The sequence below is a fragment of the Canis lupus genome, chromosome 23, assembly GCF_048164855.1.
Source record: "Canis lupus baileyi chromosome 23, mCanLup2.hap1, whole genome shotgun sequence".
NCBI lineage: Eukaryota > Metazoa > Chordata > Mammalia > Carnivora > Canidae > Canis > Canis lupus.
The window spans coordinates 2,091,667-2,104,666 of NC_132860.1; the positions used below are offsets into that span (position 1 = coordinate 2,091,667).

Genomic DNA, 13,000 nt, shown 5'->3' on the forward strand with positions numbered 1-13,000 from the left:
AGGTGTCCCTATTCAGGTAAATTAGATGTGGTCACTCTATCCTTGAAGAGTTCACAAAGTATGTAAGGGAGACAAAGTGTAATGAAGCAAATGTTCAGATATATAAGCATCAGATATATTTCAGATATATAAGTATATTGAAAAAGTGAGGAACTTCAGGAGGATGGTGAAAAGGAAAGTTCAGGAAGGATCCAAAGTAATGATACATAAGCCTACTCCTAAAAGTAGAGGGATTTGGGGAGATACGTAGGGGGCAAGAGAAGACATGAAGAAGGACATACCCTGCAGAGGAAGATCATATACAAAAGAATGGAAGTGAGAAAGCAGAAAGTTAGTCTGGGAACCTGACTGGTGAGCAGTTTGGTGCGGACACAGAGTGCCATGGTGGGGAGGGCAGTGAAGAAATTAGGTTAAAAACAAACAAACAAAACAAAACATGCAGATGCCAGATCATGAAGGACTTTTTTTTTTTCATGTTAACGTGTTTAGATTTTTGTCCTACAGATCATAGGAGACCTATTAAGAATTTTATGAGGTGTGATATTATGAAATTTCTATTTTATAAACAAAACTTTGTAAGTATACTTTGTTTCATTTATTTATTTTTGTTTCAAGTTTTTATTTAAGTTCCAGTTAGTTAACACATAGTATAATATTGGTTTCAGGAGTAGAATTTACTGATTCTATAACACCCAGTGCTCATCACAAGTGCCCTCCTTAACACAAATCACCATCACTTGGGTAGAGTTCAAGATGGAGAAGGTTGAGACAGACAAAAAAATAGAAACCAGTTAGAAGACTGAGGTAGTAATTCTGGCAAAAATGATAAAAGTTTACAACAAAATAATGGCAGTGGAAACCCAGGGTAGGGGAAACAGAAGGATGTAAGAGACATTTAGGACACAGAATTGAAAAGTTCTAGTGATAAACCTTTTCAATTCAACTCAAGGTTGATTTGAAGGTTTTGATTTGGGCTTTTGGGTAAATGTGTTTAGGCGCATTGGAAGAAAAAGAGGTAAGCAAGGTAAGATTTGGAACACTGAACTTTATATACTTGTAGGATAAATAGACTGCAATGTTCAGAGTCAGGCAAGTATTGGCCTAGAATTCAGTAGAAAGGTTTGGGCTGCAGTTGGGAATACAGAGGATGTCATATCTGTGGAAATGGATATAGATGCCCAACATCAAATGTACTGTGGGAAAAGAACCAAAGGGAGAAGTTCAAGTAAATAACAACGTTTAAGGCACAAGCAGAGCGAGAGGAATTAGTAGTAAAAAAAGTATAATCAGAGAGGTGGGAGGGAGATAAAGGGAGATTATGTCATCATAAAAGTCAATGGGAAGGGGGGATGGTTAGAAAAGACAAAGGGAGTGACAAAATATTTGGCTTCATTTTAGAATTAGTTGTTTAGATATCCAATATCCCACTAGAGCTTAGACTTCTTATGAACATGTAACTGGGATATATACATATATGTAACATATGTAAAATTTTAAAAGACATATATGTATACATATATATGTATCTATCTATCTTTAAAAAATTTACTGAAAGATAAGGAAAGTATAAAAAGTGAAGTCATCAAAAGGAAATAATCAAGAGATTAGAACTAAAAGAGCAGTGCTTGTCCTGGTTTATTCATATTTCAGTGTTTTAGAAGAAAAGGTTAGTAGTCAACTACAAAATGGCATAGCTTGATACACAAAATTGATGCTAGTAATGATCAGGATTATGCTATAAAATGTCACATAATAGAAATAAAACAATGAGAATTAAGCTTACTAGCACCACAAATCATGACATGAAACATGAAATAATAAAAACAATGAGAAAGAGTGAAGTAATATTTGAGAAGAGAAAATATTAGTGATGAAATAAGATAGAGAAGGGCCCCACTACTTCTGTTTATGCTTGGATCCTTTGTATTGAAAATTCTCCTCCTAGACTTGTCCTTTGGCTACTTATTCTTCCAAGTCTTTGTTAAAGTCCTTTTCTTCAGGGAGGGCTCCCTTAAGCCCTTAATCAGGCTATATCCCCCTACTATACTTTCTCATTTATTCTATACTTTTTTCCTTAACATTTAGACAATTTATAATTCTCTATTTATTTGAGTGTTTATTTGCTTACTGTTTTTTCCACTGAGGCACATAAAGATTAAATAATTTGCCCAAATCACACAGCCCCTAAGTAACAAAACCAGGATTTGAATACAGTTCTGTCTTATTTGAAAGTCTATATTCTCTACCACACTGCCATGAAGATGATTAAAGTTGGACAAAGTGCTATGATAGTTTAAATCAAAGCCTATATCCTACTCAGGAGATCAGGAATGTAATTATGAAAAATTATCCACTCCCAGAATTTATGCTGGGCCTTAAGAGTGGAGGTGTTTCCAAACAGTGGAAATGGGAGGGTAATTTTTTGTTTCAGTTTTTAAATTTCTTGTTGTTGTTGTGTCCAAGGTAGAGGATACAGCATGATCAAAGACAAGAGCAAGGAAAGTACAAGTCATGTTTGGGGAAAAAGGACAGGACAATTAGGTAAGCATATAGGAGGATGATAAAAGCTAAGTGTGGAAACAATAGCTCAGGACAGATAATGGAACCAAATACATCAGACTTAGGAGTCTGGGATCAAATGCATCAGCAACAGAAAGCCAATGAAAGTTTTTGAACAAGGAAATTATATGATTAATAAAGTTGTAATGTCTTACGGTCCTGGCTAGATGTTAAGGAATGGAGCAAAGCCCACTCAAATTGACTGAAGATATAAAAAAATAAATAAATAATAAAGGAAATGTAGGGATCACAAATAGCCAACTATAGACATTAGACTTTCAGGGAATTGGAAAGCTATCAGACAAGCACTCATTCCACACCTGTTTGTGTGTGCATTTTTGTGCATTCGTGTGTGTGTGTGTGTGTGTGAACATCTCCATTTTCTGGACATCTGTTCTTTCTGCAAATTTATTTCCTTCACTCTGCTCTTGGTTCCCAGTTCTCTTAACTGTGACTTTCACTTTGCTCTGGACTGATAGAGAGGCAAATCTGGTCTCAATTCTACATTCCAAATGCCATATAATTATAGTTTCTGGGTTTTGTGGCTCACATTTTTGAGAGAAGTATCTAATTTGTATGACCTTCAGTTGCTTCTGGGGTGACCTGGTATAAATGTGGCTGCCTAGATCCAACCTCTTTCTTTATCAAGTATCAGAAATGGGTAGGGTTCTGGGCAATTCTAAGGGAAGAGAGTGTGGGCTAGACAGATACTCCTAAATATGTGTAACAAGTTGATTTAATGAGAGAGTGAAAGCAGATACCTTTAAGGAGACTATTGTAATAGTCTAAACAAGAAATAAAACAGTGGTAGATGTGGAAAAGAGAACTGAATCAAAGCCACATCTGGGTAGAATTTAATAAGCGATCAATGGAAAACTGTAGGGGTGCGGGAAGAGTGTCAGAAAATGATTCAAAGCTATCCCTGAACTTTCCATGCCAGAGACTAGGAAAATGCCTATTTTAATTTCCTAAAATATTAGAGACTGGATATTTCACCTACTTACCCTTTATAAGAAAGTAAGATTGGGACCAGAGAGGAAAAAGTGACTTGTCTTGAGTAACAGTCAATTAGTACCAGAGTAAGAATTAAGACTGAGGGAGATTGGATTTGGCCAAGGAGTGGTGATAAAAATCTGGACCTTGGGTGGAGTAGAGGAAATGGTGCTGCAAGATTTCCAAGATAATAGGCAAGACAGCATTCCATGGGAAGAGTTAAAGATACAAAGTGAAAGATACCTGTGTTAGTAAAGTCAAGAAAACAGAATTGGGCACTGCATGATAAGAGATAAGGAGGAAGCTGATCAGGACTAGAGCTAGTTATATTCAGGTAGGTATAGAACGTGTTTGAAATCAGGCTAGCTGGGAACCAAGAACAGTGAAACGGAGTCTTATTAGTCACCAGTGGCGGTGTGAGTCAGATGCTAGATTTGCACGGTCAGCCAGCCAACTGGAAGCAATTGAATGGTATCCAGGTACCATATGCACAGCAAACCCAGGAAGTGAAGATGATTTTGGTGGAGAAAATTATGAATTTGCCACATTACAGATTTTGAGATTGGGGTATTGACAAGAAATTCAGGGAGATGCCCTGCAGACCACTGGAAATGTGGGAGTAGATCTTGGAAATGTGGTCCGAGCCAGCACTATGTCTGCCTATCTATTTATCAGATGACCTGCTAAAAGTGACACTCTAGAGAGAAGAGAAGTCATTACAGTGTAAGCCTTATATTTGGTGGGGTGGGTGGGAGAGAGGGTAAGAAGAGAGAATCTCAAAATAAGAGTATTAACCTTGGATGGTAGAGTGGTTTGACTGCCACTGGAGATTTCGAGAAACCATAAATTTTTTCACACTTTGGTAGCATATTAGAAGAACTGTTATACAACAGTTATACAACAATTCTTTCAACAAAACATTACTGAAAAAGACACAAATTACATGGTTCATTTTGTTTACATAGATGCATTATTTTAAAGGGAAAAAAAAAAAACTTCCCACTAGTCACAGCCAATTTCCAGAAAAACTCCCTCTTTAAAGCATTATTTAAATAACTACAATCCTGAGGAGAAATCTATTACATGATTGGAATTGTACTAAGTAGTTCTTTGAGCTTTGGTCATTGTGCTATTACCACGTAAATCCAATGGCAGCCATTTTAAATGGAACCAGTGTAAAACTGCCAAACAAGGAAAAGCTAAGGATGACTATTGCAGGAATTAAATCCTTTACTTTAGGGAGCTTGGATCCTAGGCAAAGAGAAAGAAAAATGGGCTGGTGAGAAAAGAGGGAAGAAAGAAACAACTGGAACAAAAGCAGAAACTAAAACACATAGCAAAAGATTACATAAGTAGAAGCCAGGAGAAACTAAAAACAAGAAAGAAAAGATCTGAGTAAACAGAAGCTACTGATCCTAGAAAAGTTAGTCGTAGAAGCCAGACATAGAGAATAACCAAGCCAAAATAATGATAATTTACTAGAGCAGAGAGACAAAGAGATTTCCTATTGAGGCTGCAACACGATAGTTCAGTTGCCAGATTGTGTAGTATCCTGAACAACCTCTGAGTTGTCTTCCAGTCACTCAGAACCCTCGCTGTGAGCTCAGATAACTCTTTCTTATTAACATGAATAGCTTTATAATGATTCCTTCTTATAATCACATATAGCTTGTAATAACCCTTTATCACGTAAGTCTGCCTAAATGCCTCTTTGATGTCTACAATTTCAATGGCCTAACTTACTTTTTGCATAGCAGGTGGGTAATCAGGTGGAAAGGAGGAAGGGAAAAAGGAGGAAGCAAGTGTTTAACCACAACAAATAAACAAAGTAAGCAGGGTTCCTAAAGGGGATGTGTCTGTATGCAAAACCCACTGAAGGTATGTTCATACCATATACATTTATGCATATGTGTTTGGTGTGTGTGTGGTTGTGTATAAAATCAGCAGATGAAATAAAAAGGAAGAACTGGAGATAACAACAAATGAGCACAAATATGAAATAACTAAGTTATTTACTACATTTAAAATAAATTAACATTTAAAATAATTGATAGAGACTATAATGAAAGAATAGGAACAAGAGTATTTTTAAAAAATAGAACTTGGAACGACTAGTGAATTTAAAAATTCAACAAATTGATTAAACAGCAGATTAGCTATTTCTTTAAAAAAGCTTTGGTGAACCAGGAAAGGATTTTACCTAGATTGCAACACAGAGAGACAAAGACACGGGAAATATGAGAGACATGGTGAGTAAAAACTGCTGCCCAGGAGTCAAGAAAGTAGAGAAATAAATATGGAAGGAAATAATGTCTGGTATTTCCAGAAATGGAAAAATATTAAAGAAGTTCATTCTGCTTCATTAATGACCAATAAAAACAAAGTCACAACCAAGCTCATCACAATTAAACATCAGTGACAGGAAAATCTTTAAAGGTAGCCAGAGAAAGAAAAAGACCAACCATAAAATAATGACAATTAGACTTTTCATCAACCATAATAAATGTCAAGATATAATGAAATATTACCTCCAAAGTATCGAGTGAAAATCATAAACCTGTTGACTCTGTACTCAACTAATTATTATTCAAAAGTGAGGGCAAAAAATACATTTAGACAAGTTATGAGACTGTATCATTCATAGATCTTCACTGAAAATATCAAAATATGTACTTGGGTAAGAAGAAAACTGATCTCAGAAGGGAGTGGGAATCATATGCTAAGAAAAAAAAAAAAAGTAAACATAACGATATATCCAAACTACCTATGAAGACTACTATCTAAATAGGGAAAATCATTTTTTTAAATCTTAGAAGATGAAAACTTTGTCTTTATCATTCACTCAGCTTCATTAATGCCCACCACAAAGTGGACTTACAATAAATACTTGATGATTAAATGAACATGTAATGTAAATTTGAAATGTGTCTCATCTCAATGTTAAGCCAAAGTCCCTGCTTTGCTAATGAGGAAACTGAAAATACAGAGGACTGACCCAGTATTGTATGACATATTGAACCTGATTTACCCTTCAGAGAACAGAAAAGACATTATAATGTCAAGAAAATTATGACAGTCTCTCTTATTATTATAGGTCTGAGTCTACCTAACAATAAAAAGTGCCTATTGCTGAACAAACTAGTTGGTTGTAAGACTTCATTAGCTGTCTTTGGTCCCATCCATTTTCTGAACATCACAAGAACTACAAAGAAACGGACACTGATTTATTCATTCAAGAAATAGAAATTAAACATCTATTATAAGTCAAACGCTATATCAGGTCTTGAGGATGCAACCATGAAAAAGATATATCTAATCTTTACTCTCAGAGTTAGTAGTCCAGCTGATAAGAAAGTAATTAAATGAATAACTATGCATTACGAGAATATGCGATATCAGCAAGTATTTCCTATTGCTTACTGTATGTTATATGCTAACGTAAGGGGAGAGTGTATGTCTTCAGGTTTATAATATGGTAGAAGAGATTCCAAGTAATTAAAAATATGTAAGGCAATACACAGTCACATAAAAAATAAACAGATAAATTACAATGCTTGGGAAACGGCAAAACTGCTATATTCTTTTTTTTTTTTTTTTTTAGAAAACTGCTATATTCTTGCCAAAAACAGAAAGATGATGAAAGACACAAAAAGTTCTATATATAAAAGATATGAAAAATATAGATTCCTTTTATATTTAAATTCCAAGGAATATCTTTTCCAGGTATTCCATAATTTCTCAACTTTGACACAAAGCAAAAGATGTGAGAGAAAAGAATTTGGAAGTATTTTTGCTAGTTTTCAGTTATGATTAAAGCTTGGGCATCAAAATTACTCTTTCATCCACTATTCCCCCTCCCAGCCCTAGAAATATAATCTTTGATCTTTATCAACCTATTAACATTTGGGGTTCTCTTTCTTTGACATTCTTTTGGGATGATTTAAACATTTAAACTTTAAAATGAAAGCAGATGCTTGTCCTCAAAAAGCGTTCCCAATGTATAAATATGATAGCTGATGTCTGAAAACTCCTTTTAGGAAAAGCGTTGCACACTGTTGATCCTTTCAGTACTTTAAGAGTAAAGTAAGGACATGTTATTATACCTCTCATGTAGACGAGATACATGATGATCTCCAAAACAAGATGGTAGCACAATTAATATAGAAGCCTGCTTGATCTTAATTCTTAAATTGAAAGTCTCGTAAATATCTGGTACCAAATTCTTAAGACTTCTGAATAACTAGTTATAGGAACAAATAATCTTTCTTCTTCTTTTTTTAATCAATAAAGATAAAGGCAAGAAGGCCAGACTACTTATACACATCTTTACAAAATTAATACCCATGTGAAAACTGCTAAGTGCAGAACATGAAGTGCCAGCAGATCACTTCAATTTTCACTTGTAGAAGTACACAAAACAGGGATCCCTGGGTGGCGCTGTGGTTTAGCGCCTGCCTTTGGCCCAGGGCGCGATCCTGGAGACCCGGGATTGAATCCCACGTTGGGCTCCCGGTGCATGGAGCCTGCTTCTCCCTCTGCCTGTGTCTCTGCCTCTCTCTCTCTCTCTGTGTGTGACTATCACAAATAAATAAAAATTAAAAAAATAAAATAAAATAAAATGTTAAAAAAAAAGAAGTACACAAAACATAAAATAACAAGAAATGGAGCAATGAAGTAAAGGGATGCATTTCCCTTCTTTTGTTCCATAGAGGCAGTCTGAATTTTAGCCATCATCAGTAGCATCCAGAGGATGTGATTATACTAAATAATTGTTCTAAAAACCTGACTCAACAAGGTCACAATTAGGATAGTGGATACCAAGATAATGGGAAGAAATTCCAGGGATTTGGAATTCTACTGGGCCCTGGGATTGGACCTTGAGTTGCCTGTCTTCTACTCTCCTCAGCCTTCTGAAATCTTACCTGCTTCTTCATTTATTTATTCGTTTTTTTTTGTTTGTTTGTTTTTTCACGTCTGCAGTTAATGAGTATCTACTGAGTGCCAGGGACTTTCCTATAAATAGCTATCACTTCTCCCCCTAAAAGACTCAACTCAACGGTCTCCTTTCTGTAACTTCGACCTAACCCCTTCTCCACAATAATTCAATCCCTCTCGCCACATCAAAATCAACTTCTCCTTTTTCTGAGTTCTCATGCCTTTTTGTTCATGACTCTATTATATCAACATTTTGTTCATGACTCTATTATATACAGCATTTATTACCTGTACAGGTGACAGGTATTACCTCTACAGGTGACAGAGTGAGCTGCTTTTATGACTGTCTCCTCTATGAGCCTGCGTGATCTTGGAAGACCGAGCTGTCGGCATTCTCTAGCAACGGTTCATACTGCACCCTAATCATAAGAAAAGGATCTATGGTAGTGTCCTAAGTAAGAGCACAGGGTCTAGAATGAGGTTGCCAGCTTCTAATTCCAGCTCCAGTTGACAAGAGATGAGTTACTTAGATTGTGCTTCAGTTTACTCATGTGTAAAGCTGTGATAAAAACAGTACCAACCTTGGGGATTACTGGTGAGGATTGAGCTACATAAAAACAATTTGGGATAGAGTCACATATTTGCTCAGTAAGTGTTAGCTAACATTTATTATTATTATTATCATCATCATTATTATTAAATTAGGCATGGGCCTCAGTCACTTGAGATTAGAGCAATCCCTGGTCCCCACTTGATACTTCAAACTGAGAAATGCCAGATTCTTTTAGAAGGAAAGAAGATTTTCAGGTTTTTTATTTCTTTCTCTTTTTTTTTTCTCCACATTTCATTCTCTTCTGAGTTGGGTTTCTTGTACAGAATGTCTCTTGGAAAGATTACTTATTAAAATAAGAAATAAGTTTACTTATGAAATGTCATTTGATAATTTAGTTGGCATGAAGTTACCATACTAATGTACACAGTGTATAACAGATTGAACTCAAGAGATTTAAATGACAGAGTAAGTGCATTATCATAGGCGGTGACAATGACAACTATGACTCACTGGCAAGCCGTCCAAATTTGACTGTAAGTTTGACCATGTCATTTTCCACCAGAGTGACAATCGAACTCTCTGACATCCTCATTTATTTCTTAATCATGGCAATGTTAGTATACAGAGCGCTTTTTGCGGAAGATGGAAGGAGCAACATGTGGGCTATTAAAACAAAGGGATGGCAAACTAGTCTGACTAACTTCATCACAAACAGTTCCACTGAAATTTGATGGCAATGACTATTTCTTAACGAATGCTACACTTTGTTTTGTATTTTAATATTTCTCTCCAGATTAACAGAACTTTCCTTGAAAAAGAGGATTTCAGAGAAGCTGATACATAAGCTATGATGGCTTACTGTGGAAAATATACCTTATATGTACCAAAGCAGCAGATGAGGATTCTTCTTCTTTTTTCTAAAAGTCACATAATCCATAAAGGAAGAACAGCTTGGAATGAAGCAATTAGCCTATCCCAAATCTGCAGCTGTGGATAGGTATTTGTTGGTATAAGACCACAGTCATGGTTCTGACTAATGCACCTGTTTGCTCTCAGGTCACCCCAGGTCTGGATAGAGACAAGAAAATGCTTACAGCCGTATTTACACTTTAAAATTCACAGAGAAAAAAATAAATAAATAAATAAAATTCACAGACAATTTTCTTATGTACCATCTCATTTATTGGTCATAGCAAGAATTCGTTATTCTTCTTTTCCAGGGAGGAATTAAGATCAGAGGAGATAAGTGACTTAACTCAAGTTCACTGAGCAAATAAATAGCAGAACCAGACAAAGAACTTGAGAATTTCTGATTCTATGCCCTGAAGAGTCTCAACCTATTCCTCAAGCTGTTTCAATTTATACTGAATACTTTGATGCCTGGGTCTCCCACTTCCTCAGTGTGAAGGGCAGAGTACAATTGATTCTCAGTAATACCTATCAACTTATACTTTTTCCCCCTGAATTTTCATTTTACTTTGGCTGGGAATGTACACATCTTTTTATTGATTTATTTGTTCAACAAGCATTCATTAAGCTCTGGCGATGTACCCAGTTCATGACTCAGAATAAAGGTTACATAAAAGTTCCAGTCAGGGAATAATAAGTCTATATATTTAATCAACAAGAATCAAACATATTTAAGAAGCTTATCCCCCTCCTTTTTCACATTCAAAAATTGATATTGTAAGCTTTTTGTCACTTCTTAATTATTAGTGCATTGATTATCTATTTTTGTGAATTTGAATCTAAATCCTAGTGATCTAAAAAGTGGTTGGCATACTTTGATTTTGGTGTGAGTTTGGAAACTGTAAGTGAATTTCAATATATTAATTTAAACAAAACATAGTAGGGTTATGGACAAAGTAACAATGGTTACATCATAAATATTATTCACTTCCATTTCAAGAAGAGAAAGATAAGGCCTAGAACTGTTTGAGTTTACATATAAAGCAAGCTGTTGAAGCAGGACTTGAGGTAAAATCTATTTCCCTTGATGTATCCAGAGAATGGAAAGAGCAATGGAATATAGAATAAAACATGCATAGCCTTTTGAGAAAATATTCAAAGGCACATCTAGAACCAATGCCATTTTTAAGATTACATAATTCAAATACACATTAATTCTATAAAATCTAGACCACAGCCAGGTGTTTTCTACAAAATTAAGTGTATAAATCTTCTTTTTCCTGGAGAGCTTAAGATATTTTTATATGTATCATTTCCTATTATTAAAAATTCTTAATAAAAATATTTTATTAATAAAAATATTTTATTAGTTTTCTTTTCTTCACAGAGTCTCTAAAGAATAAGGGAGGAAAGATATCATTTCAGCCTAAAGATGAATAAACTAAAGTATTGGGAAGGCAATGGGTTTTTGTAATTTACCCGAGTACTTTAGTGTTGGTGCCATTAGAGCATTTTGGTATGGGAGGGAATTCACTGTTCATGACCTCCAAGACTGAACACCAATTTTTTAGTTACACTGATGTTGTTTCACTGAATACCAACTTTATAAAAGCAGAACCTTCCTGATCTGTGTGATTTTATTTTATATATTAACCTTGAAAGAGCATTTACCAAATGCCTTCCAAGGGCCAAAATTATGATAAGCACGGGGGGCCCAGTGATGAGTAAAAGAGTCATGACAGTGCTCTCATAGTGCTTATTATTGGAGCAGCATCATCCAAAAAAATATAATGCGATCGATCCACATATGCTACTTAAAATTTTCTATAGCTACATTAAAAACGGTTTAATACTGTATGTAACCCAACAATTTCTAAAGTGTTATCATTTTAACACAAAATGAACATATAAATTTTTGAGATAAATTAAATACTCTTTTCAAACCAAGGTGTGTATCTTACATATACGACCTTTCAATTAGGAGCAGCCACATTTCAAGAGTTCCACAGACACATGTTCCACTGGCAACTGTACTAGATAGTATAGGTCTAGGGGAGAAGTTAAATAGGAAGCAAACAATAGAACAGTGTAAGTGCTACGACAGGGAAATGCAGTGCTACAGGAGCATGGAGGAGAGCATCTCGACCACTGTGTGTAGAGCTAGAAAAAAACTTCTGGCGGAAGTGACACTTCAACTTGGCATTACCTATAGGAAAGGATAGGAGTTGGGTGCTTTAGTATTGATGTTAATAATACACAAGGCCGGGATCCCTGGGTGGTGCAGCGGTTTGGCGCCTGCCTTTGGCCCAGGGTGCCATCCTGGAGACTCGGGATCGAATCCCACGTCAGGCTTCCGGTGCATGGAGCCTGCTTCTCCCTCTGCCTATGTCTCTGCCTCTCTCTCTCTCTGTGTGTGATTATCATAAATAAAAAAAAAAAATTAAAAAAAAAATAATACACAAGGCCTGTAAGTGAGCGTGACAATGGTGTGCTGGGAAGACAAGACTATAAGAACTTTGGTATGGTTAGAACAGAGATTATTATGACAAGCAAGAAAGATGAAAATGAAAAGACAGGTAGAAGCTGTTCCATGAGAAGCTTTGCAAATCATGTAAAGGAATTTGGATTTTATTCCAAGGAATTCATCCTTTCTAAAGACTTTAGGCCTCTGTTTCTGGAACTAGCAATTTCAAACTGAAATGTGCTCCTCTTCACTGAAATATAAGGGAGGAGTAAGACAGATGGAGATAAGGCTAAAGCATTAGAGGTGATGAAGAGTTTGGTTTTACATTAAATTAGTCCCTCAGGTCATTTGCAAGTCTTAGATTTCATAAATCTAACTTTTCAGCTATAAACGTGTTAGAATAGAAACAGGGCTTAACAAAATGTGATTTGTTATTTATGAATTATTTTTGTAGGGAACACTAACATGTGTTAGATATTAGTATTAAAATTTCTGGCTAGTAGTTCTGAATAGTATGTATGAATAGTGAAGTCCCACAGGTTATTTTGGGAATTATAAATTACTAATTTGGTAATTCCCAAAGTAAT

The 13,000-nt window shown here is 35.5% G+C and overlaps 1 protein-coding gene and 1 long non-coding RNA gene across 10 annotated transcripts in view; one reads left to right on the top strand and one right to left on the bottom strand.

The window, feature by feature from the left end:
- The window catches only part of LOC140614634 (uncharacterized), a 92,726-nt gene extending 82,547 nt beyond the window's left edge, over positions 1 to 10,179 (top strand). Inside the window, exon 3 of the long non-coding RNA XR_012015427.1 lies at positions 9,834 to 10,179. This is a non-coding gene — a long non-coding RNA (uncharacterized lncRNA). The remainder of the gene's footprint in view (positions 1 to 9,833) is intronic.
- Positions 1 to 13,000, bottom strand: part of METTL15 (methyltransferase 15, mitochondrial 12S rRNA N4-cytidine) — a 314,558-nt gene that overhangs the window by 157,955 nt on the left and 143,603 nt on the right. The gene's annotated exons all lie outside the window — the stretch shown is intronic.